This window comes from Rhamphochromis longiceps, linkage group LG23 (assembly GCF_057381845.1).
Source record: "Rhamphochromis longiceps isolate RC_006_pf linkage group LG23, R_longiceps_female_GT1.1, whole genome shotgun sequence".
In the NCBI taxonomy this organism is placed as follows: Eukaryota; Metazoa; Chordata; class Actinopteri; order Cichliformes; family Cichlidae; genus Rhamphochromis; species Rhamphochromis longiceps.
This window is the reverse complement of record NC_140578.1, coordinates 4326829-4351222: the sequence shown is the minus strand read 5'-3', so window position 1 is coordinate 4351222 and position 24394 is coordinate 4326829. Positions and strand designations below refer to the sequence as shown.

Sequence of the window (24394 nt, the reverse complement as noted above, 5' to 3'; positions counted from 1 at the left end):
AACACTTGTGGCCACACTGGGCTGGCCGGGGAGGCACAGGGACCATGACAATCACTATGTTCCCAAAATATCAAACTGCTATTTCCAAGCATATTTTGTATTTTTGTTAAAACATTTCTTTTAGGTTATTTAATATCAGTTGTATATATACATTGGTGTAAAGTTATCTGGAAGGGAAATTTGTCCACAAGCAAGCTTGAAGACAGGATTGTCAAGGAAAGTCAGGCTAAGAAGCCTCATAAGGATTGGTCTGAGCGTGGTGTAGGTCCACTGCGCACAGACGTCTTCAGGAAAGGGAATAATTTTGAATTTCAAGACATTCCCGAACAGGAGACAATGTCAGAGGTATCTTACCTGGACTAAGGAGAAAAAGCACCGGGCTGATGCTCAGCCTTCTAGTTAAAAGTAAAATTTGCATTTCATTCGAAAGTCCTAGAGTCTGGAGGAAGAGTGGAGAGGCACAGAAGCCAGCGTGTTTGAAGTCCAGTGTGACGTTTCCACAGCCTGTGATGATTCAGAGTGCCATGTCATTTGCTGCTGTTGGCAGCGGCTGATCCTCTCTATTTTATCAATTCCAAATCCAAAGCTTTATGGAGATGCTCATTTCTTTTTCCAGCAGGACTTAGTGCCTGCCCACAATGCCAAAACTTGGACCAAATAGTTTGCTGACAATGTTCCTTCCGCCAATTCGCCTGACCTGAACCACCGGTCGAGAGGGAGCCGAGAGACAACCGACCCAATAATAGAGGCAAGCTAACGAATGCTATCAAAACGTCTTACCTGTATGACAAGCCTGCTACAGTGCACTGCATTCACTCAGTAATTTATCGCAAACGTCCCAGACAAATTCAGTACGCAAACTAACAACGTTTCTGTATTGTAAGTCATTTTGAGTCCCCAAAGCATCAAAACTAAAGCCACAAGTGCAATATTCCACTTCATGTATAATTAACTTTTTGATGAGATTCTAATTGTTTGAGAGCGGTATATATCAAGCATGTAGGTCTGTGTGTATAAACTGATTCATTGATTATGCAACATTATGCACTCCACACTGTATATAAATGCCACTTGTTTTGCACATATTCAACTCTGTATATTTTATATATTTTATTATTATTATTATTTTATTTTATTTTTTTACTATTTAATTTGTAAAAATTAAATAGTAACACACACACACACACACACACACACACACACACACACACACACACACACACACACACACACACACACACACACACGTAGGAAAATATTTAGTATACACATCCAGAAATGCATACACTATTATATATTGTACATATATTTATTAGTTTCAGGTTGGCCATTCTTGTATTTTGCTCGTTTGTGTTGTTGTGTTTGCACATCTCTGTTGCTTGTGGGGCTCGCACACAAGAATTTCACTCGCATGTGCTGTGCCAGTGTGCCTGCACATGTGATGTGACAATAAAAAGTGATTTGATTTGATTTGATTTGATTTGATATTTGCTCAAAGTGAATTTCCCAGCATTCATTCAACACTCATGCCCTTTAAAGCCTCTACACAGACATCCATAAAAACACACACACAAAGACAAATACCAGAAGAATTTATTTTACTCCCTAGAGGAGAGGGTTTTGGATTCTTCCCATTCCTTCTCTGTCGGGCTCACAGCCCTGCATCTGCTCCTCTGGTTCTTGTCTGTCTGAGCTTTTCCTTTTGTCGACCGTCCTGACAGCATGTGAGTAAAACTCTCTCTCTTTCTCCCCCTGAGGCATCTATGTCCACGGAGACACAGAGGAAGAGACAACATGCTATTGACCTTCTACTAAAAAGCCTCTTTGAAAAGATGCCTACCATCTCCTCATTTTTTTACAGTCTTCAGGTGTCCCCCAGCCATGCTGAATTGATGGCACCTTATTTGCCCACCTTGGGTGTTTTTCTTCTTATCTCATCAGTAAGCGGTGTCTGCCCAGGAGTTGCAGAGGCAGCGTTTTCAGGTTTTTCTTGTATTGGGAGGGCAGAGCTATGACACTGTTAGTCACCTCTGACACAGCACAGCCTCCGCCTGTAGACCAGATGGGAAGAAAGTGTAAAAGAGCAACCTCGGGGTGGGAGGGGGAGAAGAGGCCGCTGACCAACATAAAGCCTCCGTGCGACTTACCAGGCCTGTCCTTGCTCACTGTTACACTGTGATTCAGCTCACATACACACATCAAGTGAAACTATTGATCTGAGAATCACAGTCCAGAGATGTCACATCCACTCAGTTCCATTTTTCTTTTTTAAATCTCACAAATCAAAGCGAGATTATGATTGATCACCTGTGCTGTGTTGATGAAAAGCTGTGGTCACTGTCAGCTGCAGTGACTTAACATTACTTAGACTGTTGTGATTGAATTTTAGACCTAATCCTGTCTGCTATCAGTGTTCAGGTACCATGTCTGGGTGTCTGCTCGGTGGGAGTGGAGTCTCACAGAGCTTTTTTCTTCTTTTTTTTTCTCATCCCCCTGCATCTGGAGCATGAGGAGTGGAGTGGAGTGGGCAGTGCAGCTATATCTGCCTGGCTGCCTCCCTCTCTCTTTCCTTATCTCTGTGTTTGTACACCGTGTGCCAAGATCCAATCAATAGCCACTCCAGCCGTGGAGAGAAGAGAAGGTCAGCAGCCACACCGGAGGAGCCGGGTTAGGCAAACTGATGGAAACACAGGAAGCAAACCACGGGCTTGGCATCATAGACTGCCACTGTGCTGATAAGAGCTCCTATTACATGGACATTTCATAATTACGTTGTGTATTTCACAAGTGATCTCGACTTCCTGTTTTAAACCTGCAGAATCTGTATTAGAAAACAATAATAAAGATATATTATGAGTAATAACTGAGCCATCAGACACAGCAGGAGCTGCACTTGTGTCTTCACTACTGAACATAGTGATTGGCGTTCATATTTTTCCAGCGAGGCTTTTTCCACACATCATACATTGTCATCAACTAATAGAACAGCACCATTGTGACAGAGTGCCAGTTTTAATTAGAGTAACTAATTCATGCCAACTTTCTGTGAAAGCAGGCTCTGATATCTGAGTTCTTGACACTGGAGCTATTCTGTGAATGGCTCTGTGATTGGGTTGTAATGAAGAGAGCCCTCAAACAAGTGACTGTCTCGTTCAAAGGCCAGCCCCTGAATAGCCAATCAGGACTTCATCAGCATGATGTGGTGAGGTGAGGTGATGCAGTTTCAGTGGTTAAAGTCCAGGCTGTCTTTGTTTTGAAAGCCATCACGACACAAATAGATTTGACCATATATTAGTATGCGAGCGACACATTCTGCCGCATTCATCACGCTGTCGTTATTTTTCCCTTCTCGTTACAGTACCTACAAGTCAGACAGATGGGTCGAGAGGCAATCGGAAATATTAGCTATATTTCCCCCCAAAAATACATTTGTGGTTAGCATATATTCAAAACAGACACGAGCACTTCACCAGCCAAGCAAGCTGGCGCCACTCGAGTAAGTAAACTGCTTTTCCCCGAGCTGAGAGGTAAACAGCACAAGATAACAGACTTTTTTCCCTTTAGTGGCAGACTGTTCATGAATGCATTAGCTGTGGCCTTAACATCAAACAGGAGAAAAATGTATTTTAAAGAGGAAAATGCAAACGCAAAGGACGAGGCGTACACTTCTATCAGCGGGTGGAAATTTAATTTTCCCTATACTTTTTTCTCCCTCCACTAAGTTCTGATGAAGTCTTTCTTTTGTTTTTCTTTTTTCTTTCCCTGCCGTTAACTTTACAGGTCCTCGCGTTACCTCTTTGCCATTTCCTTTCCTTGTTTTTGCATTTGTCATAAATTGTTCTCCGTTGGCCTCGGGAAGTTTTCCGTTTTCTTCTGGCAGCAGCTATTAGATATCTGGATGAAAGAGCTAGACTCTTTATCGTCTAATAATATGTTAATCACTGCCTACAGTGGCCCGGCATCACAACTGTAGGGAAATTCCTCAAAGATGGAAAGGTCGTCGTCGTATCGTTGTGGGTTTCTTGGCAACGGCTCTTGTTTTTATTCTGCTTTTCTATTTTGCTTCATTAGCGAGTGACCCTTAATATATGAGACGCTTCTGAATATCATGTGGGCTGGCGCAAGAATCTGAGAAAAAAGCTTAAGCCCTGGCTGTCCTTTAGCCTCGGATGCTTGTCTAAGGAGGCCGATCCAGAGGGAGCAGAAGATAAGCAGGTTTATGATCTATGTCCTTATGTTATAGTGCTGTATGGCCTCATATCTTCAACCAATGGTTCCCCCAGGATACTAGATGCTTTATTACGCATCTCCACCCTTGCATCTCTTCCATCTCTCTGGTGATCAAGAACGCAGTAATGAGGGAGAGGTGCCGAGGACCATGGGGAGGATGGGGGGAGTGCACGATGCACGGCTGTTAATGTGTAGCCTGCTGTGAAAGCGAGGGCGTCTGTGTCTGCGGTGTGTTTAACTTTACAGTTTAACACAGTCCAGCAGCACTGTGTGTCGGAAAAACAGGAGGGATAAATAGATTAAAGTGTCACAGGTGAACCTTTGCGAGTTGGATGTGTGATGTTCACGCAATGCTGACCCCTTGTTGATCCTTATTATAAAGCTGGCACAAAAGCACACAGATTTCGGGTTACCAGACAGAGATAATATTTATTTTGGAAATTGGAACTTATTCACACCTTAATGGCTTAGGCCTCCGTCTCTCTTTCTCTGTTCTCTCACCCTCTTTCTCTAGCCTCCTTTGCTTTTGCATAAATAGGAATTAAGCTAATGAGAGGTGATGTCTACTGGTGTGCGGTGCACTGAAAAGGAGAATGCGGTTTGTGAAATGAAAGATGACAAATTTTTAAAGCGATTCATTGTAGTAGTCTCTCTCCTTCTCCTTCTCTTTGTCTTTTCACGTCTCCCATTTCTTGGTCTTCACAGGCAAATCTATTCCCATCCTCTCAGCTGCGTTACAGCCATCTATCTGTCCTCCTCTGCCAATGGATATTTACTCCGTCGCTTTCTAGATGACTCTCAGGATGGAGCGTTGAGCAGCGAGCGCTCACTCTGTCTCATTTGGGTGTCAGGACTCAGTTCCCCAGAGGGGACACAAAGAGGAACAAAACAGATAGCATTCAAGGCTTTTAATAAATCAGAATACACCTTTCTGACAGTGTAATTGCTTTCCATTGCCCAAATTCACCAGCAAGCAGGAAAAGGAAGGTAAAGAGGGGAGAAAACAAGAGAACAAAAAAAGACAGGGAGAGGAGAGTAACGCCGAGCGGGCTGTACAGTAGATCATTTGTTGGAGGGAAAGAATGAAAATTAATGAAAAGAGAGTTGCTCGCCCTCCAAAGGCAGCCAAGCTTGAAATTCACTTTGAGGGAAACTTAATTTGTTGTAAATGGGCAAAAAACATATTACTGCACAGCGCAAGGGGCTGCACGGTGTGTCCGTCTGCTGCGTCTGTCTGTCGGCATGTGTTTGTGGCAGATGAGGAACGCTATGCTCTGAATAGCTCAGCTGAGAGGGGGGAAACACAGGAGCCTGTTAATAACTCCAGTAACAGCATTCTCTTTCTACATGACTGCTCTCCAGCACTCGCTTCTTGCACGTCTAAATACAACTCCAGGATGTGGAAGCGAACTTGTCAAAAGTTGCTTGCGAGGAATAAAGTTTGGCCCGCTCATATATGTCCTTCTGTGTGCGTGCGTGCATGTAAGCATGTACGCAGATGCATGCATGGTTTTGTGTTTGCTTTGCCTGGCAGGTATGAGTCACTAATTGAATCAGCTGATTCAATGGCCAAATTAATTATGTAGAGACGGCGTCTTAAAGCGACGGCGTACTGAAATCGTCGTTCTTTTCAGTGTAAGCAGAGTTTACTTGCTGAGATGTGGCATGAACTTGAAAATTCACTCTACAAAGGCTTTAAAACTGGAAGATATCCACTTGGTTTGGCTTACTCAGACTGCTGAAGCTTCATATTACCTTTTTGCTGAACTATGGGAAATTATCTTTGCATGAGCGCTGTGGATTATGTCTCCTGTCATTTACATTGAAATCGCTTCAGGAAGGGATTTTGTTGCAGCCAGAACGGACATTGTGAACAATTACAGCAACGAAAAAAATCAGATTAATGTAAATATGTGAATGGAAAATGGGGAGCTTATTCTATGAAGAGCAATTTTTAGTATTGAATTACACTTACATCAAGCATAAAAAATGGATGTGGTATTATGTAAGGGAATGCAGTCCAGCTAGGTCAAGATTAACAGCGATGAATATCCTGGATATTGGATTGGAAACAGATATTTATATGCATATAGTGGCACCTTCGTCCTGGGTTAATATCCGCCATTTGGCTGGGGCCTTTCTGTGTAAAGTTTGCATGGTCTGCGCTAGCCTTGGGACAGCCTGACGACCTATCCAGGGTGTACATAGCCCTATGTTAGCCCTATGTTAGCTGGGTCCCCCGTGACCCTAAACTGGATAAGCAGCAGAAAATAAATGGATAGCAGACAATAGCCTCCAAGAAAAAAGGAGCATCCGTGGTGAGGAAATTGGGTTGTGGATTATAAGTAGGGCTGGTTTACCTTCACATCTAAGACCTTTTTGTATATGTGAGATTTTTGGCTTCTTCTGCCTGTTAAAGTGAAGGTTTTCAGTCATTCAAAACAGCGATGGAAATACTACTGCGCAGGCTCGATATTTGCCACATGTCAGGATATTCTCACTACAATGTGATGGATGAACATGAATACTGTGCAACTTTTAGCAACAAACTAGTTTTAAATTGTATTTTTAGGCACTTTGTTACTAGCAGTCTGTCACAAAAATGCATAATTTGTTCCCATTTTTTGTTGACTCTACTAAAATGTCAAATATAACGCAGTTTGACAGGCATGAAATATGATTTTGCATCAACAGGGGATTCCCAAAGAGTCGTTGACCAAAAAAAGCACGATGTGCAGTGTGTACTTAAAAATTTGACAATACTGGACAAGTGGAGGAGAAAAGAAGAAATTGGAGTCTCTGTCAATGTGATTTTCTTAAAAAATGAATAAATAAATAAAAAATCCAGCAAAGACCTGATGCAGGACACGAGAGCTGCATCAGACCCTTCAGTGGATAATCTACTATTGGCTAAGTGTCATCAGAAATGATCTCAGTTGAAGGGTGGCTCTGGATGGATGGATCTGAAAATTTTGACTCGGATTATCTTCAATATTTACAGAGGTGGTGAGGAGAGAAGTACAACAGTGAGTGTTGTGGTGTTCGGGATCTTGCAAAATTGGTTAATTATCAAGTGTCAGATCTGTCAGATTTTGATCCACTGTGTAATAGCACCTGGAAAGTGTGTGATTCCTGTCCACTACCTAAACTTACCGTAGAGCAGGGGTCTTGAACTCCAGTCCTCGAGGGCCGAAGTCCTGAAACCATGTGTCCCTGGTGCAACACACCTGAACAAAACTAGTAGGTCATTAGCAAGAATATAGAACCTGACTGCATGCTGAAGTGGCAACCCCTAACCCTACTCAAGTAAATGTATGTAATACAAGTGTTTGGAAAAATATACTTCTAAAAGTACATTTATTGCACCATGTTCATTCACTCATGAGCTGCTGTAACAGCAGCAGGGACACATGGAAAAGTTTCAGGACACCGGCCCTCGAGGACTGGAGTTCGAGACCCCTACCTTAGAGACTTGAAGAATGAATTTTGACTTTCAACCTCCTTAGGATTGTGCAAACTCTGTTTTTGCCTGATATACTGTATTTCCATTTATATCAGAATCAGAATCAGAATCAGAATACTTTATTGATCCCTGGGGGAAATTATTTTTTGTTACAGTGCTCTATTTTAAACCAACATTAAGACAAGACAGACAATACGCTAACTAAGAATAGTACAATATATACATATATATACATACATACATACATAAGTCACTCATAAATAAATAGTTGGAAAAGAAACATGTGTAGTTGTAGCAGCAAACAGTGTGTTAAGTAGATGCGTTGTACAGGGAGATGGCCACAGGCAGGAATGATTTCCTGTGTCGTTCAGTGGTGCTTTTCGGTAATCTCAGTCTCTCACTGAACGTGCTCCTGTGACTGACCAACATGTCATGGAGTGGGTGGGAGGTGTTATCCAACATTGTCTTTATCTTGGACAGCATCCGCCTCTCCGACACCACCTTGAGGGAGTCCAGCTCCATCCCCACAACATTGCTGGCCTTACGGATCAGTTTATTAAGTCTGTTGGCATCTGCGACCCTCAGCCTGCTCCCCCAGCATGCAACAGCATAGAGGATCGCACTGGCCACAACAGACTCATAGAAAATCCTCAGCATTTTCTGGCAGATGTTGAAGGACCTCAGTCGCCTCAAAAAATAGAGACGACTCTGGCCCTTCCTGTAAAGTGCTGTGGTGTTTTTAGCCCAGTCCAGTTTATTGTCAATGTGTACTCCAAGGTATTTATAGTCCTCCACAATGTCAACACTGACCCCCTGGATTGAAACAGGGGTCAAGTGTTTCCTGGTCTTCCTGAAGTCCACGATCAGTTCCTTGGTCTGCAGCTTTTTCCAATATCCCCAGCAAATTATAAACAACTAAGGGTGGCTTTCACAGTACTGTGTGTTCCTGGGGAATTAATTTCTTATGTTGTTTCCTATGTATGAGAGTGGTGGCATTAGTATCACTTAATGTGACTCCATATAGTTCATATGTACCAGATTTGATTTTATTGAACTCCCTTTCGACGCAGACACGTAACTTCTGTTATCTTTCAGCACTGTGATCCATTTGGACTTCCTCGTGTGCTGTTTGTTTGTTTAATAGCAGCAAGGGCAAACAGAACTGTTCGAACAATTTAAGTGTAGTGTAGGCAGCATGTGAGGTGGAAGGTATGATGTTGAATCTCTGTTTGTTGGTAATTAAACAGCAGCAGGTGGTGAAGAGGCTGTGGCAAACTTTTATTTCATCTTTTTGCTTTTTAATGTTGGCAGAGTCAGTGGAATCCAAATTGGATTCAACAAATGAAAGTGATTTAAAGTGTGTTCCTGTTCATTTTTATTGTTTATGATGTTGCCAGTATATGCTGAATGAATATGCAGCATTTTTGTGCTGGCACGGTGATTGTCGTGCTTTGGAGCCTGATCGTTGTTGAAAACACCTACTTGATTTTCACCATTATTAAAACTTCAAAGAATGAGTTTCTGCAAAATACTGTAGCCCACAATCTGTTTGTTGCATCCATGCTAGTTAGTATTTTTGCTGTATTAGGCTATTTTTAAGTCTTAGACTCGGATGATTCAGTGTTTAGTGATAAGCTGGAGCCAAAGCTGAGCATAACTGACAGGTCATGGTTAAACTACACAATTGCAGACTTTCTGGGGTTTTATCCTTGCCTCCAGTTATAGACCTCACAATTCAACACTGTGTGGCTGTTAAGAATTGTGTATGAAGCAGATCAGATGTCACATATTATCAAACTGTTGACCTAAGCCTGTACTATAAGCTCTGAGCTTCCATTTCCCCAGCGTTCGTACAGCACAGGCCCTCAAGTGGATGAAAGGGTATGAATGCTTTATGTTCTTACAAGTCAAGTGTGTACCACAAGTCCTCAATCTCCGTGTGCAGCACTCAGTGATGTACTCTATGGAGCCTGGAAGAGTCAACATTTAGATGCTGTTAAGTATATTGGCTACACGGCTTGGTTACAGCACTTGGGTACTAGACGTTTAATTACACTCCAGGCAGGAAATGGCAATATGCTGAATATTTTTAGGAGAAATCAGATTTTTCATGTGGAATGTGAAACCCTCTCCAGCCCATTGGCCTCTCATCTCTCCCCGGGCAAGGGCTCTGGCTCTTCACCCTCCCCCAGGCTCAGCCCCTCTTGGGCCTGGAGACCCCCGATAACAAACAGGTCTAGCCAAGCCACTGGCCTCCCCCGCATCTACAGAGGCATTTAGTCACCACAAACAAACACCTTGCTCTCATTCCAGACAGGTCCTTTTCCTTCCCCTCTTCTTTGCCATACCACTCGCCACAAAATACATTTTCTCTTTCAGACTGTCCTTTTTTTTTTTTAACCTGAAGTGAGAAGGAGAAAAAAATGAAGGAAGTGATAGGTCCCATTTTTCCTCCACTTTTCTATTCTCTCTCGCCTCTCGTGTTTTTGCTCCCCCACTGCAGCATGGCCACAGCCTGTGTGTGTGTGTGTGTGTGTATTTCTCCCCCATGGTTGAGTGTCAGCCTAAGTGCGAGAGAGATGGATGCCAGAGTCCCTTTCTCTCTCCTAAGGTGCCATGTGTCCCCTCTCTCTTCTGCCGGGCTCGTCTGCACCTGCATATTATGATATAGTGCCTCTGTTCAGCCAGTCGATTGCCTTTAACAGGACTGGGGCTCACTGGCCAAATTGAAAGGGATTGCAGCCTCCTTTTCATCAGAGTCACAGGAGAGCAGGGTGCTGGGTCTACGGGGCACAAGGGGGCATGGAGGAGTTATCCAGGGTCTCTTTTTTCTCTTGCACCCACTGTCACAAAACATTCTCCCTCCTTCCTTCTCTCTGTTTTTCTGTCTTGTTGTGTGATGCCATCTGATGTCTGTGGAAACATTTTATGGGAAATGAGTATTCTGTTTCCCATCAATCCATTTCTCCATTTCTATACAAGGAGTTCGTATTGATAGCGAGGAGGGGGGAAGAAAATCAACAATAGCCTCAGAGAAAAATGTCTTCATTTTCCATTTGTTTGCCTCATACTTTAGAGACATGTCATATACGTGTGTCTTCTCTTTTCAAGTTTGCCTTTTCAAATCTTTTGTGGAAGACAGAGCTTGAAAGGACCCATCTCTCTAATGAAAAAAAAATCTTACTGTGCTTTAATGAGTAAGCAACACTTATACATACTTTCAGCTTGTTATGTCTGTGGAGCGGCAGGCAGACAAGCCAAAACAAGTCAGTGAAAGAATACTTGAGAAACTAATTCCACTACATTAGTAATGATATTGATTAAATGCTAATTGTGTCAAAAGGAATGAACTGTATCCCACTGATACCATTGAGGCGCTGTTCATTAGTCCCAAAAGAATCAATAAGTCAAGTAAAGTTCCCAGTGATGTTTTCTTCAGCTCGGTGCATTATGCATATGCTCAGTTTTGCAAACTTTTCATTAATATAAAAGTGTTTTGTCAGTTTAATTACGCTCCATAATTTTGGTTATTATTTCCCTTTCTTATGTAGCTTTGTCCTGTTACAACCTGCTGCTAATATGGCTCAGTGTTAGTGATGTGCGATACCACTGATTTCCTTTCCGATCCGATACCAAGTAAAATTCGATACCGATACTTTGTACAAAAACGTATTTTATTTATTGTATCTTTTATTGTATCTCAAATTATAGCGTCATAATGATTACAGGACATCAGATTACTTGTTCTTATCACTTAATGATGCAGAATTCATCATATAGAAATAAAAAACCTGAAGTTGTGCGCTATTTGAACACCTTGCCTGCCTGCAGCACTAAAGGACTCCGTGAGAGACGTCTGTCTCGCCCTAGCAGCACCTGTCCATATCCACTCTTCTTCTTCAGTTCGCCTCAACATACGCTCGTCATATTCTCTGATATGATTTACTCTGAGGTGTTTGACAAATTTGTGGTGTTGCCACAACACCTCACTTTCTTGCCACATGTATCGCAAACCACGTCTCGGCTGTTTGTGGATTTAAAATACGTCCCTACGCTCAGCCATTGTTTTGAGTGCGCACGCCAAGGGGCTGCGACACATTTATACAGCCATATTTCGCACATGACTATGAAAGGCGGAAGAGGAAGTAGTTCCTTCCAATGTAGACAATCCGAATGATATAGTTTCTTTCCACTGTGTTCTTGTTAATGATAAACTACAAATTTACCCTAAATTACTAAAATATCGATATTTTAATGTGAGAATCAATTCTAGAACATAAATGACTGGTATCGAAGGAATCGATATTTCGATATCAATCCGCACATCACTACTCAGTGTCACTTTCACCTAATCAAATCAGTTTCGTCTAAATTGATCTGATTAAATTAGCGTCACAGTTGCTCGTTCCTTTCGGCTTTAAAAGTTAGCTGTAGCCAGAATCACGTTTTTGCATCAACATAATCTATCGTTTCTGTCTCATCGTTTGAAGTTTTCCCCAGCCCAGTTGTCCATTACGAAGGACAGAAAATGAATGCATTCAACACACTGCTTTGGATAATAGATTGACAATATAGCCAGACAGATTACCGGTGCCAGTTACACAGATTTCTCCCTGCATGCTAAGTTTCAAGGGAAAGACTTGACTACGGTGACTGATGGCTTCAAATAGCAGCGGATGTGTGCATGAGTGATGGAGAGAAGACTTGTTTCCCCCTTCCTCGCATCCCCACCCTTTTCCCCGTCTTTGCTTGGTTGCTGTGGAAACGAGCGGGCAGATTTGAGGCTCCTGTCACCTATTGTTCCGGTAAAGTTGCTAAACTTTAGTACCCACATGACAATCTCGCAGGGACGTGTGAGAGCACGCAAAAGAAAGGTTGCGCGCACGCACAGCCACGCTCACAGGAACTCACGCTTTCAAATCAAGACCTACACTTGTACACCGGGCAGACACACTCACTGGTCTTGAGAGAAATCTGCTATCTATTTAGTGTATTGACCTCAGGGTTGAGTTGTTTCTCTCTATTGACTTTCAGAATGGTTACGGAAAAAGAAGGACCAGGCTGGGAGAGGACAATAGAGAGGACACCTTAAAAGGAGTACCTTTTTTTTCTGCTTGGTGTGTGTTTGATAGAGATTCCCAATAGTATGCTATTGTGGAGCTGTCAAGCAGCCTCCCCATGAATGCAGAGTGACGTTCAAGAGGTACATAACGCCTTGTCTGGGGCTCCTTCAATGTCCATCTTCTTTCATTCATGGATCAATAGTTGTCTTTATTTTGGATTCCTTCTTCTTCTTCTCTCTCTTCCTCCCTCCATTCATCTTTGACAGAGCAGCCCTAAATGTCTGCTTTAACTAGCTGCTCACAGCCCTCCTCAAAACACATTTACATACACATCAATCACGCTGTCAAAGGTAAAGGCATGACGCCGTGTAAAAACCAGAATTGGATTATGGCCTTGTCTCATCTCTGACACTGACTGCTTGGCTGGCTGGCTGACTAGACTGCTGATGTGCAAGTTAAGCAGCCTGAATTGTTATTGTCTGGTGGTTTTCCCATAGTGCTTAGTGTTTACTGCGTGCATGTTTCAGTGGACTGAACGAGAACTACAACACCGAAAGAAGTATCTATATCTCTCTTGCCTTTACATACATGTATTTAACTTTGCTTTTAAAGCTAGTTCTCCAGCATCATCGGAGAAACATAACTTTTCACTTACATAAGGAGGTGATTGGCATGAGTGGAAATTTATGAATAAATCTGATCGACCAATACCTGTGCCTTGCTCCTCGGCTGAATTAATGCTATGCCACTGGATAGCTGAAGTTGTGCAGACTGTCTAAATATTAGCAATAACTCAGTGTTGCCTGATATCTTAGCACTAGCATAGATCAAATCAAATCAAAATCAAATCAAATCACTTTTATTGTCACATCACATGTGCAGGTACATTGCTACAGTACATGTGAGTGAAATTCTTGTGTGCGAGCTTCACAAGCAACAGAGTTGTGCAAAATACAATAACGTAAAACAAGCAAAATATAAGAATGGCTAAATCTGAAACTAATAAATATATGTACAATATATATATATATGCATACAGTATATGCATTTCTGGATGTGTATACTAAATGTGTTTTTCTGCGTGTGTGTGTGTGTGTGTGTGTGTGTGTGTGTGTGTATACATATTTTACAAATTAAATAGATTAAACAATAAAATAAAATATATAAAAATATACAGAGTTGAGACATGTGCAAAACAGTGGCATTACTGTACAGTATGGAGTGCATAATGTTAAAGTTCCAGTAGTGAAGCTGAGGTGTCTATGAAGTGTTCAGCAGTCTGATGGCCTGGTGGAAGAAGCTGTCTCTCAGTCTGCTGGTACGGGACCGGATGCTGCAGAACCTCCTTCCTGAGGGAAGTAGTCTGAACAGTTTATGGCTGGGGTGACTGGAGTCCTTGATGATCCTCCCCGCTTTCCTCAGGCACCGCTTCCTGTAGATGTCTTGGAGGGAGGGAAGCGGTGCTGTTGCCGTACCAGGTGGTGATGCATCCAGTGAGGATGCTCTCAATGGCACAGCGATAGAATAAATAGAATAGATTATTAAGTACCTCTTAATAATAACACAAATCAGCGAATCATGTGGCAGCAACTAAAAAAAATGTAGGCGTGGTCAAGACGAGCCGCTGAAGTCCAAACTGAGGATCAGAGTGAGAAAGAAAGCTGATTTAAGTGACTTTGAACATTGGGCGTAGTTGTTGGTGCCAGACGAGCTGGTCTGCTTTCAGAATCTGCTGATATACTTGGATTTTCCCACACAACGATATTTGGGGTTTAACCTCCTAAGACCCGAACTCTTCCACGGCATGCATTTTTAAATTCTCTTTAATATTTGGTCACATTGGGGCCCGATGAATGTAAAAACAAAGAATTACCAGATTTTTTTTTTACCTTATTTTTGTTTTTAAGAAAAATGAGAGCCACATATGAGGATATTCGTTTAAAATTTCGATAGAACAGTAGCAGTATAATGTCCTCATAAGTGGATATCAGGCTCTTGTAGAGCAAAATTCAGTATTTTGGTCTATAATAACCCAAAATGTGATGTCCACATACAGTGGGGCAAAAAAGTATTTAGTCAGCCACCGATTGTGCAAGTTCCCCCACTTAAAATGATGACAGAGGTCAGTAATTTGCACCAGAGGTACACTTCAACTGTGAGAGACAGAATGTGAAAAAAAAATCCATGAATTCACATGGTAGGATTTGTAAAGAATTTATTCGTAAATTAGGGTGGAAAATAAGTATTTGGTCACCTCAAACAAGGAAAATCTCTGGCTCTCACAGACCTGTAACGTCTTCTGTAAGAAGCTTTTCTGTCCCCCACTCGTTACCTGTATGAATGGCAGCTGTTTGAACTCATCATCTGTATAAAAGACACCTGTCCACAGCCTCAAACAGTCAGACTCCAAACTCCGCCATGGCCTAGACCAAAGAGCTTTCGAAGGACACCAGGAAAAGTATTGTAGACCTGCACCAGACTGGGAAGAGTGAATCTACAATAGGCAAGCAGCTTGGTGTGAAAAAATCAACTGTGGGAGCAATCATCAGAAAATGGAAGACATACAAGACCACTGATAATCTCCCTCGATCTGGGGCTCCATGCAAGATCTCATCCCGTGGGGTCAAAATGATCATGAGAACGGTGAGCAAAGATCCCAGAACCACACGGGGGGACCTGGTGAATGACCTGCAGAGAGCTGGGACCAAAGTAACAAAGGTCACCATCAGTAACACACTACAACGGCAGGGAATCAAATCCCGCAGTGCCAGACGTGTTCCGCTGCTGAAGCCAGTGCATGTCCAGGCCCGTCTGAAGTTTGCCAGAGAGCACATGGATGATACAGCAGAGGATTGGGAGAATGTCATGTGGTCAGATGAAACCAAAGTAGAACTTTTTGGTATAAACTCAACTCGTCGTGTTTGGAGGAAGAAGAATACTGAGTTGCATCCCAAGAACACCATACCTACTGTGAAGCATGGGGGTGGAAACATCATGCTATGGGGCTGTTTTTCTGCCAAGGGGACAGGACGACTGATCCGTGTTAAGGACAGAATGAATGGGGCCATGTATCGTGAGATTTTGAGCCAAAACCTCCTTCCATCAGTGAGAACTTTGAAGATGAAACGAGGCTGGGTCTTCCAACATGACAATGATCCAAAACACACCGCCCGGGCAACAAAGGAGTGGCTCCGTAAGAAGCATTTGAAAGTCCTGGAGTGGCCTAGCCAGTCTCCAGACCTCAACCCCATAGAAAATCTGTGGCGGGAGTTGAAAGTCCGTGTTGCTCGGCGACAGCCCCAAAACATCACTGCTCTCGAGAAGATCTGCATGGAGGAATGGGCCAAAATACCAGCTACTGTGTGTGCAAACCTGGTAAAGACCTATAGTAAACGTTTGACCTCTGTTATTGCCAACAAAGGTTATGTTACAAAGTATTGAGTTGCATTTTTGTTATTGACCAAATACTTATTTTCCACCCTGATTTACGAATAAATTCTTTACAAATCCTACCATGTGGATTCATGGATTTTTTTTTTCACATTCTGTCTCTCACAGTTGAAGTGTACCTCTGGTGCAAATTACTGACCTCTGTCATCATTTTAGGTGGGGGAACTTGCACAATCGGTGGCTGACTAAATACTTTTTTGCCCCACTGTATGTGGACGCCAGGTCCTAGGAGGTTAAAGAGAATGGTCTACCAAACAGGAAATATCCACTAAATGGGAGTTTTCTGAGCAGTGGATATGCCAGTGTTGATGCCAGAGATCAGAGGAGAATAGCGAGACTGCTTCAAGGTGACAGGAAAGCAAGAGTAAAACAAATAGCCATATGTTACTATAGAGGTAAGCAGAAGAGCATCTCTGAATCCCTTCAAGCAGATGAATTACGCAGCAGAAGACCGGTGACAGGTGCCACTCCTGGCAGCTAACAGCAGGCATTGAGGCTATACTTTCCACGTATTCACCAAAATTAGACAATAAAAAACCAGAAAATGTTGCTTGTTTTGATGAGTCTCAATGTTTGCTTCAACATTCAGATGGTAAAGTCAGAATTTAGTGAACGTAACTTGAAAGCATGAATTCATCCTGCCTTCTGTGAAGAGTTCAGGCTGGTTTCTTTGCACACTTCGGGCTTCTTACTGCCAAATGAGCATCGTTTAAATGCCACAGTCCATCCTTTTTTGACCACAGTGTGCTGCCAGCAGGATAACACTCAGTGTTACAAAGCTCAAGTCATTTCAAACTGGTTTTCTGAAATGACAAATCTGCAGCAACTGTGTGATGCTGTCACATCAATACGGACCAAAATCTCTGAGCAGTTTCCAGCACCTTGTTGAATATGTGCCCTGACAAATTAAGGCAGTTCTAAGGAAATAAGTACTGCCGAGGTATACCTAATAAAGTGCCCAGCGAGTGTATATTAGGGTTTGGATTGCATTCAGACATTAAAAAAAAACCATGTTTAACTGTGAAAGGGTTGGGGTCTGAGTTAAAGAAACGACTCGACAAAAGGTCAGTGTGATAAGAAGCATTTTTGATGTTTTGATGTTGGTAGGAAGCGGGGAAACAAACAAGCATATCAAAGTCACACAGTTTCAGCTAACTATCCACTCAGTCCTCATCCCTAAAAGCTTTTGCAGCTAATAGCAGTACTCACATTGTTTTTCAGAGACAACAGTCATAATTCACACAGCCACAAGAGTGAAGAACTTTATTTATATAACTGCTGCTGTTTTTTTCCCCACATGAAAACGCTTTGCCACAACCAGACATTACAACAGACCCACAGCACATCAGTCAAAAATATAAAAGTACCAATTAACCTAGTAGCATGTGGTCCACTGAAAATCTTTAATAAAAAAAATGTAAAAGTCTTCTGAAGTAAGTTCAAAACGTTCAAGCCTGAGGTTAAGGGCAACGAATGTGAGGAGAAGAAGGGATGGGCTGATGCAGAAAGCCCTCTGTGGCCGAAGCTCGGAGACATGTATCACCAGGCTCATCATCACGGCTCATTTGAGTGTTTGATCCTAGCAAAGGCACTCACTCCTTGATGCAGAGTTCATATCACCCAAGGGTGGCGTCTCCGCAGTTTATATTGGCAAACACAGTATGTCGAGAAAGAAGAAGTTCAACCCCTGAGGTATTACCATCTGCTGGTATAGCCCCCTTATTCCCGCTTTCATATGCTGGTAATTAAGAAAAACTACACTGTACTGTAAATGCTATTTTTGCAATAAGTGTGAGCGGGTTGAAAGACTTCACAGGAGCTTCAGCTTGTTAATTAGAGTATATTTATGGCAATTTAAGGTGCTTGGAAGAGACTAACAGAAAGAATTCTTAATGTCTGACCCTGAGAAATTTATCATCACTCCCGCTACTGTGAATACCAACACCATCGCCCGTCCAACCGTGTCTTAAGCTGTTGCTGTTTAATGTGAGCAAATTCTCCGTGTTCTCATTCTGAAAGCAAGTTCATTCACAAGTGGACGCTAGCTATGTATGGTGTCATATAAGGTTGGCAGATTTTTCACCATTGTGACAGTTAAATGTGATGATCTGCCCTGTTTTCACTCTCTTCCCTGCTACTGTCTCATGGCGGGGAGTTTGACCACAAATATTTCACTATCCAATTACCAGGTGAAATTGGCTGTTTAATTTTACAGCCTCAATGAAGGCGCTCTATCAGAGTGATGGCTATTCAGTTAGCCCCCTAACACTACCCCCGGCAGCCTGCTCATCTGAGAAAATGCTCTGTGTGTCTGTGTGTGTACGTCTCTCTGTATTTTCGTAGGTGTGTGTTCGTAATGTGCGCAGGGGAGAGAAAAAAAAAGCGCCAAAGAAGTATAATCAAGCAAGGTGATGATAACTTTGGCGTTGTCACAGTGATCCATTGTCTTGCCTCCTTCAGTAATGAGCTGGAAAAAAAGGACAGAGGAAAGGGGAAAAGCAAGAGGAAAGGCTCAGAGTGACTATTAGATTGTGGAGGAAAAAAATGATTGTACTTCAGTAAACACAAGTAACAAAAGAAGTTACTATCTGAAATCACGCATCAGCATGCGCCTGTCTGTCCGTGATCTAACTTTAAATCGGTGGACTGGAAAATTTCTACAACTTTGAGCAATTCAATTTTATTTATACAGCGCCAAATCACAACAACAGTCACGTCAAGGCGCCTTTTATTGTAAGGTAGACCCTACAATAATACATACAGAGAAAAACCCAACAATCACATGACCTCCTATGAGCAAGCACTTTGGCAACAGTGGGAAGGAAAAACTCCCTTTTAACAGCAACAAAACTCCGGCAGAACCAGGCTCAGGGAGGGGCGGGGCCATCTGCTGCAACCGGTTGGTATGAGAGAATTTTATTGCATCATGGGAATCTCCCAGCAGCCTGCACCTATTGCAGCATAACTAAGGGAGTATCTAGGGTCACCTGGTCCAGCCCTAACTATATGCTTTAGCAAAAAGGAAAGTTTTAAGCCTAATCTTAAAAGTAGAGATAGTGTCTGTCTCCTGAATCCAAACTGGAAGCTGGTTCCACAGAAGAGGGGCCTGAAAACTGAAGGCTCTGCCTCCCATTCTACTTTTAAATACTCTAGGAACAACAAGTAGGCCTGCAGTGCGAGAGCGAAGTGCTCTAATAGGGTGATATGGTACTACAAGGTCATTAAGATAAGATGGGGCCTGATTATTTAAGACCTTGTATGTGAGGAGCAGGATTTTGAATTCAATTCTGGATTTAACAGGAAGCCAATGAAGGGAAGCCAAAACAGGAGAAATCTGCTCTCTCTTTCTAGTCCCTGTCAGTACTCTTGCTGCAGCATTTTGAATTAACTGAAGGCTTTTCAGCGAGTTTTTAGGACATCCTGATAATAATTAATTACAGTAGTCCAGCCTAGAAGTAAGAAGTGCATGAACTAATGTTTCAGCGCATGAAAATCAAAACTCATATGTTATTTGAATTTGTTAAATCACCTTTTATAGGTAGTGTCCTTAGTGCTCCTGTTATTTTTAGATCTCCCAGTGAAAGTACCATCATAAATACTTGGACTTCTTTACTAAGTCGAAGCAGAAATCTTCCAACTTGTGTTCCACGTTAGGGGAATGGATAAAGTTGTAGGATGAGCAAAGGTTATGTTTTGGCCAAAAAAGACAAGCCCGCTCCTGGTTATGCTCCTGCACTGATATGCTGCATTTGAACCCCCTCACATAAATGCTGGTTCACTTTCACACTACCGCAAAGTTCACTTTCACACTAAAGGTTCAAAGACATCTAAACGGTCCATAATGAAATGTATGCAAGCAGTGAGAATGGGAAGCTGTCCAGAGGTCCACGAGGTCACAGTTTTTAAGGGAAAACTGGCCAAATTCAAATCAGGCCCATTCATCCATTTATTAGCTTTTTCCTGCTCATCTGGCTCAAAGCTGCCCAGACTTTACTTCCCCCTATGACTGCCACCTGCTCTTCTGGGGGAAACCTTCCCAGGCTAACCAAGAAACATAATTTCTCTATCACCTCCTGGTCCTGTCCCAGGCTCTCTCTGCACTTAGAAAAGCTCAAAACAGGTCAGGTATGAGGCGTCCTGGAGGCATCACATTTAGATGTCTGAACCAGGTCAATTGGCTCGTTTGAGTGTGAAACAGCAGTTAGTCCATGCCTTAGGCTGGGCCCAGACTCCTTTAGAGGAAGCCCACTTCTATCAAAGATGTAACATAATAATACAAATGGAAATTCATGTATGCAGAATGATATTTATTTATTTTTTTAATTGTAAGAATATTAAATAGCCACTCTAGTTTAAAAAATATGATTTTTGGGACAGTTATTTCAAGATTCTAGTGTTATTCTTATAAAAATAACTGAATAGCAAGTAGCTCTAGTGTGCAGGTAATTCACTGTTGCACTGATCTGTGTCTGATCGGTGGGGCAATAATTGTATGTCAGTTGGCTCCACCCAGGATTACAGTAGGTTGTGTTCAGGTGTGATCTGCTTTTGTTACCTGCAGCTAATAATTGCTTTTTTATTTAAATCATTAATTGTCAGATTTTGCCATATTTCTTTTGAAAATAATCACTGATTAATGAACACTGATTTGTCTTTACACCAGCTGTCTACTGATATAACAGCTAAAACACTGAAGAAGCATTAGCACTGACAAATTCCTGTCAGACCATAAATTCACTGTCGGCCGAGTCGCGAGTTTCTTTTGATTAATTTATCTCCAAACTCAAGAATAACAAAATGAGTTTGTGACTGAATTTTCCTAATTGTTTTGTAACTTACCATAACTGTGCTTAAACTGGCACTTTTGCAGCTGTCTGCAGATCTTCCTCATCTCCACATTTTTAAATGTGAATATTACTCTGAAGAATTGATTTTTTTTTTTTTTTTGTAAATTAGATCGCTCCAACATGACTTTGAGGGTTACCAAGGGCACGATAGAATTACCAGGTTGGGCAGATAACATTGATTTTGATCAAGACTACGGAAAAGAGAAATACGGGGAAGAGAGGAACAGCAAGAGAAGGAACAGAAGCAGTCTGTCTGCAAGACATCAAACTTTCCTCTCTTTCTCAGATCAAAATTACCACCTTAGATTGGAAAGAGAATTTTAATTAGAACTCGGGGCTATCTCATCTCAGAGTGTGTGTGGAACTAAAAGACTAATTCCCACCACACACTCCCATATCCCCCACCCCTACCTTCACAGGCCACTTTGTCCGTTATTTAATAGGCTCTTTGTTATCTATCTACTTGGCTTTGCCAGGTACTTAGAGCCCCCTCCAATGGAATATTAGGTATTCTGATGAGGCAGGCAGCTGTGGGCTCCACGCAGATGGTGCCTGCTGTAATCAGCCCTCTCAAAAGAACGGCTCTCGTATCTCTTCCAAACGTATCCGTTTTATGATTACAAAACACAGACCTGCAAATTGTTATGAACAAGATAGATATATTTACTGGCAGCATAAAATACAGTGGTGTCCCACAATTCAATCCCTTTCAGGTTGATTCGTATTGCTGAGTGCACTCTCTAAAACGAGGACGTTTAGTAATAGGGACTGTGAAAAGCATTCAGATTCACCCTCTCCAAATGGGTTATTATGTGTTAGAATTGGTAGAAATAGGAATGCTGTACAGGGTATTTAATTTGTTTGGCAGAGTGGTCAAGGAGAGCTCCGTAACCTTAGGACAGGCTGTGCTTTTGGTGGATAAAACTAGTTGGTTAAGTCGGAAATGGCAAATATCCGTCCACACTCAACAACAAAAGCACTTAACTGTGCTAATAAGCAGTCCAAAACAATCAGAGAGGAGAGGAAAAGAGGTCCTGTTAGTTATGCAACAAGATTAGCCTGCATGTTCTGTCTAGACTTAATTCAGGCTTAACTTACACTTGTGGCTTTGCAAATGTGTGAACAATTCAGCAACAAATTACTGGACTGGGCTATAATTTTCCAAACAATGCACTCATCTCCACATTAACTCTTCTTCAACAATAAATACGCCGCATTCATGCAATTCTTCATATTGATAATTCACCAATGACAGACACTAAAATCTGTTACTTATTGCATGCGTAGTGACTTAAATCCTTTCCTCTTCCTGAGACGGTGCAGATGGCACCAGTGTGAAGAGATGAAAAGGTTAGAAGCTGATACTGAGACCTCGTTATGTTTTCTGACGAAATGCGTCATCTCATATTTCACTACTAAACTCTTTTTAACAACTAAGACCTGCTTTAGCTAAGCTAGCTAACTGTTAGCTTAAACCTTCCAGCCAACTGTTAGCTAGCTGGAAAGTTCAAGTTTAAAATCAGCCACTCAGCTAACTTGTGTGGTTTTATAATTCCCTGGCCGTAGCATAAATAATGCATGTGCATATTTAAATAGTGTAGATCAGAAAGAAATTCCCTTTTAATGTAATTTTAAAATGATCAATGCATATCAATAATTCATACTAAAATTCTCTCCTTTTTTAAGATGTAGCGTAGACTACTATTTCTATGTTAGATATGAAGGAGAGTGCACTTAGAGAAAGGTCGCATTGCCATTAGTGGGTTATATTCATAACAAACACACACACACCCTGCTTTGAATATTTTCATCATAACAGACTAGAGCGGTAAGAATTGTCAGGTGTTGGCTGGGACCTTATCAATGAAGCGGCTCAGATTGTAATTAGTGCTATAATCACCTCTGTAATTCAACCACTGCTCTGTATCTCACCCAACTTGCTGCTCATCTCCCACTCCTGTTCCCTCTTCCTTCCTTTCCTTTCCCCCTTAATTCCAAATAACTCTCTCCAATCTTTTAGACTATTTCTTTTCTAATCTTACTTTTTTTGTCATTCCTGTCCTTATTTCATCCCATTCCTCCTCTCATTCTGTCCTCTTCCCAACCCAACTCTGTCCTTCAAGTCAAATGAGTGAATTCTTCTCATTAGTAGTGCACTGGGCCAGTGTAGCCAGAGGGAGATGAGCGGTATTAGAACTGAACAGCTCAGCAGAGCTCTGAAGGGTCAATGAGCTGGTTAAGAAGTAATGTTTAATACTAGGCAGTTAGGCAGTTGGGTTGGAGGATTTGCAGTTCGTCTCATTTCTGCAAAGGTGATTTTCTCTATAGCTGCAGTATCTGTTTTGGGGATGGTTCAGCATTGTTAACACCAGTGGCACTTAATGTGTCAGTGGTAGCTAAAAAACCACACGCTCAGCCACAGCGCTCCCAGTTGTTGGAATAATGCCGGCTGCCCTCTGGTATTGTTTGGCATGCCTTTTTTTCCTCCTCCTGTTTGATAGTGTAACATGTTTCTTCAGTAGCCTCAGCCTGGACAATCTGCTGAGTGCCAGAGCTTCAAGACGGTCGGTGTTTACATTCCAACACTTCAGGAGGTCTTTGGTCCTTTCCCACCAACGGTTAGCAGTATGGCCCTGCTGAGACATGATGGAAACTGCAGAAGAAAGACACTACTCTATCTGCTGAGGAGACACCCTCCTCCATGTATATGTGCATGTGTATGTGCATGCTTTGGTTAGGCACTCCCAGGGATGAAAGGAGAACATGTGGTTTGGCAGTCTTTACTACCACCATCTTCACTCCATCAGACAAACCTCCGCTGCCATGAAAGCCTATGGCAAGCCTTAGCTGGACTACTTAAACTCCCATTACCTGGACTTCACGTGAAGAGTAGGGCTGCCACAAACGATTATTTTGATTGTTGATTAGTCACCGATTATTTTTGCAATTAGTTGACTAATCGGATTATGCATCCACTTCTGGCTTTTTAATAACCACCCAAAACTTGCACATGTGAGTTTGGGCTGTATAAGTATGTATGTACCTTAAAGGAGTGTAGTGAGCGCATCTAGTAATGTTAATGGCTTAACTTTGGCAGAACTTTTGTAAACAAACAGTTTCTTAACAGGAATAATAATGTTTATTAAAACAAAAATAGACCCGGGGGTTGGGGACCGCTGATTAAGAGGACCCGAGGGAAGCTCGGAAAGCTAAGCAGAAGTTATTTGGAGAGGAGAGTGACTGCCGTTGGTTGAAAAGAGAGGTAAAAAAAAAAACTTCAGTGGTGTGGAAACATTATGGGTTCGCGGAGTCAGACGTGGATCAGTATAACCACCAAAAAT

The 24394-nt window shown here is 42.1% G+C and overlaps 1 protein-coding gene and 1 non-coding gene across 2 annotated transcripts in view; one reads left to right on the top strand and one right to left on the bottom strand.

Annotated features, from left to right (window-relative positions):
• agbl4 (AGBL carboxypeptidase 4) overlaps window positions 1-24394 on the top strand; it is a 357025-nt gene that overhangs the window by 209319 nt on the left and 123312 nt on the right. The gene's annotated exons all lie outside the window — the stretch shown is intronic.
• On the bottom strand, window positions 16967-17038 carry LOC146641041 (small nucleolar RNA SNORD36). The gene has a single exon (XR_014909800.1). It is a non-coding gene; the product is annotated as a small nucleolar RNA SNORD36 (small nucleolar RNA).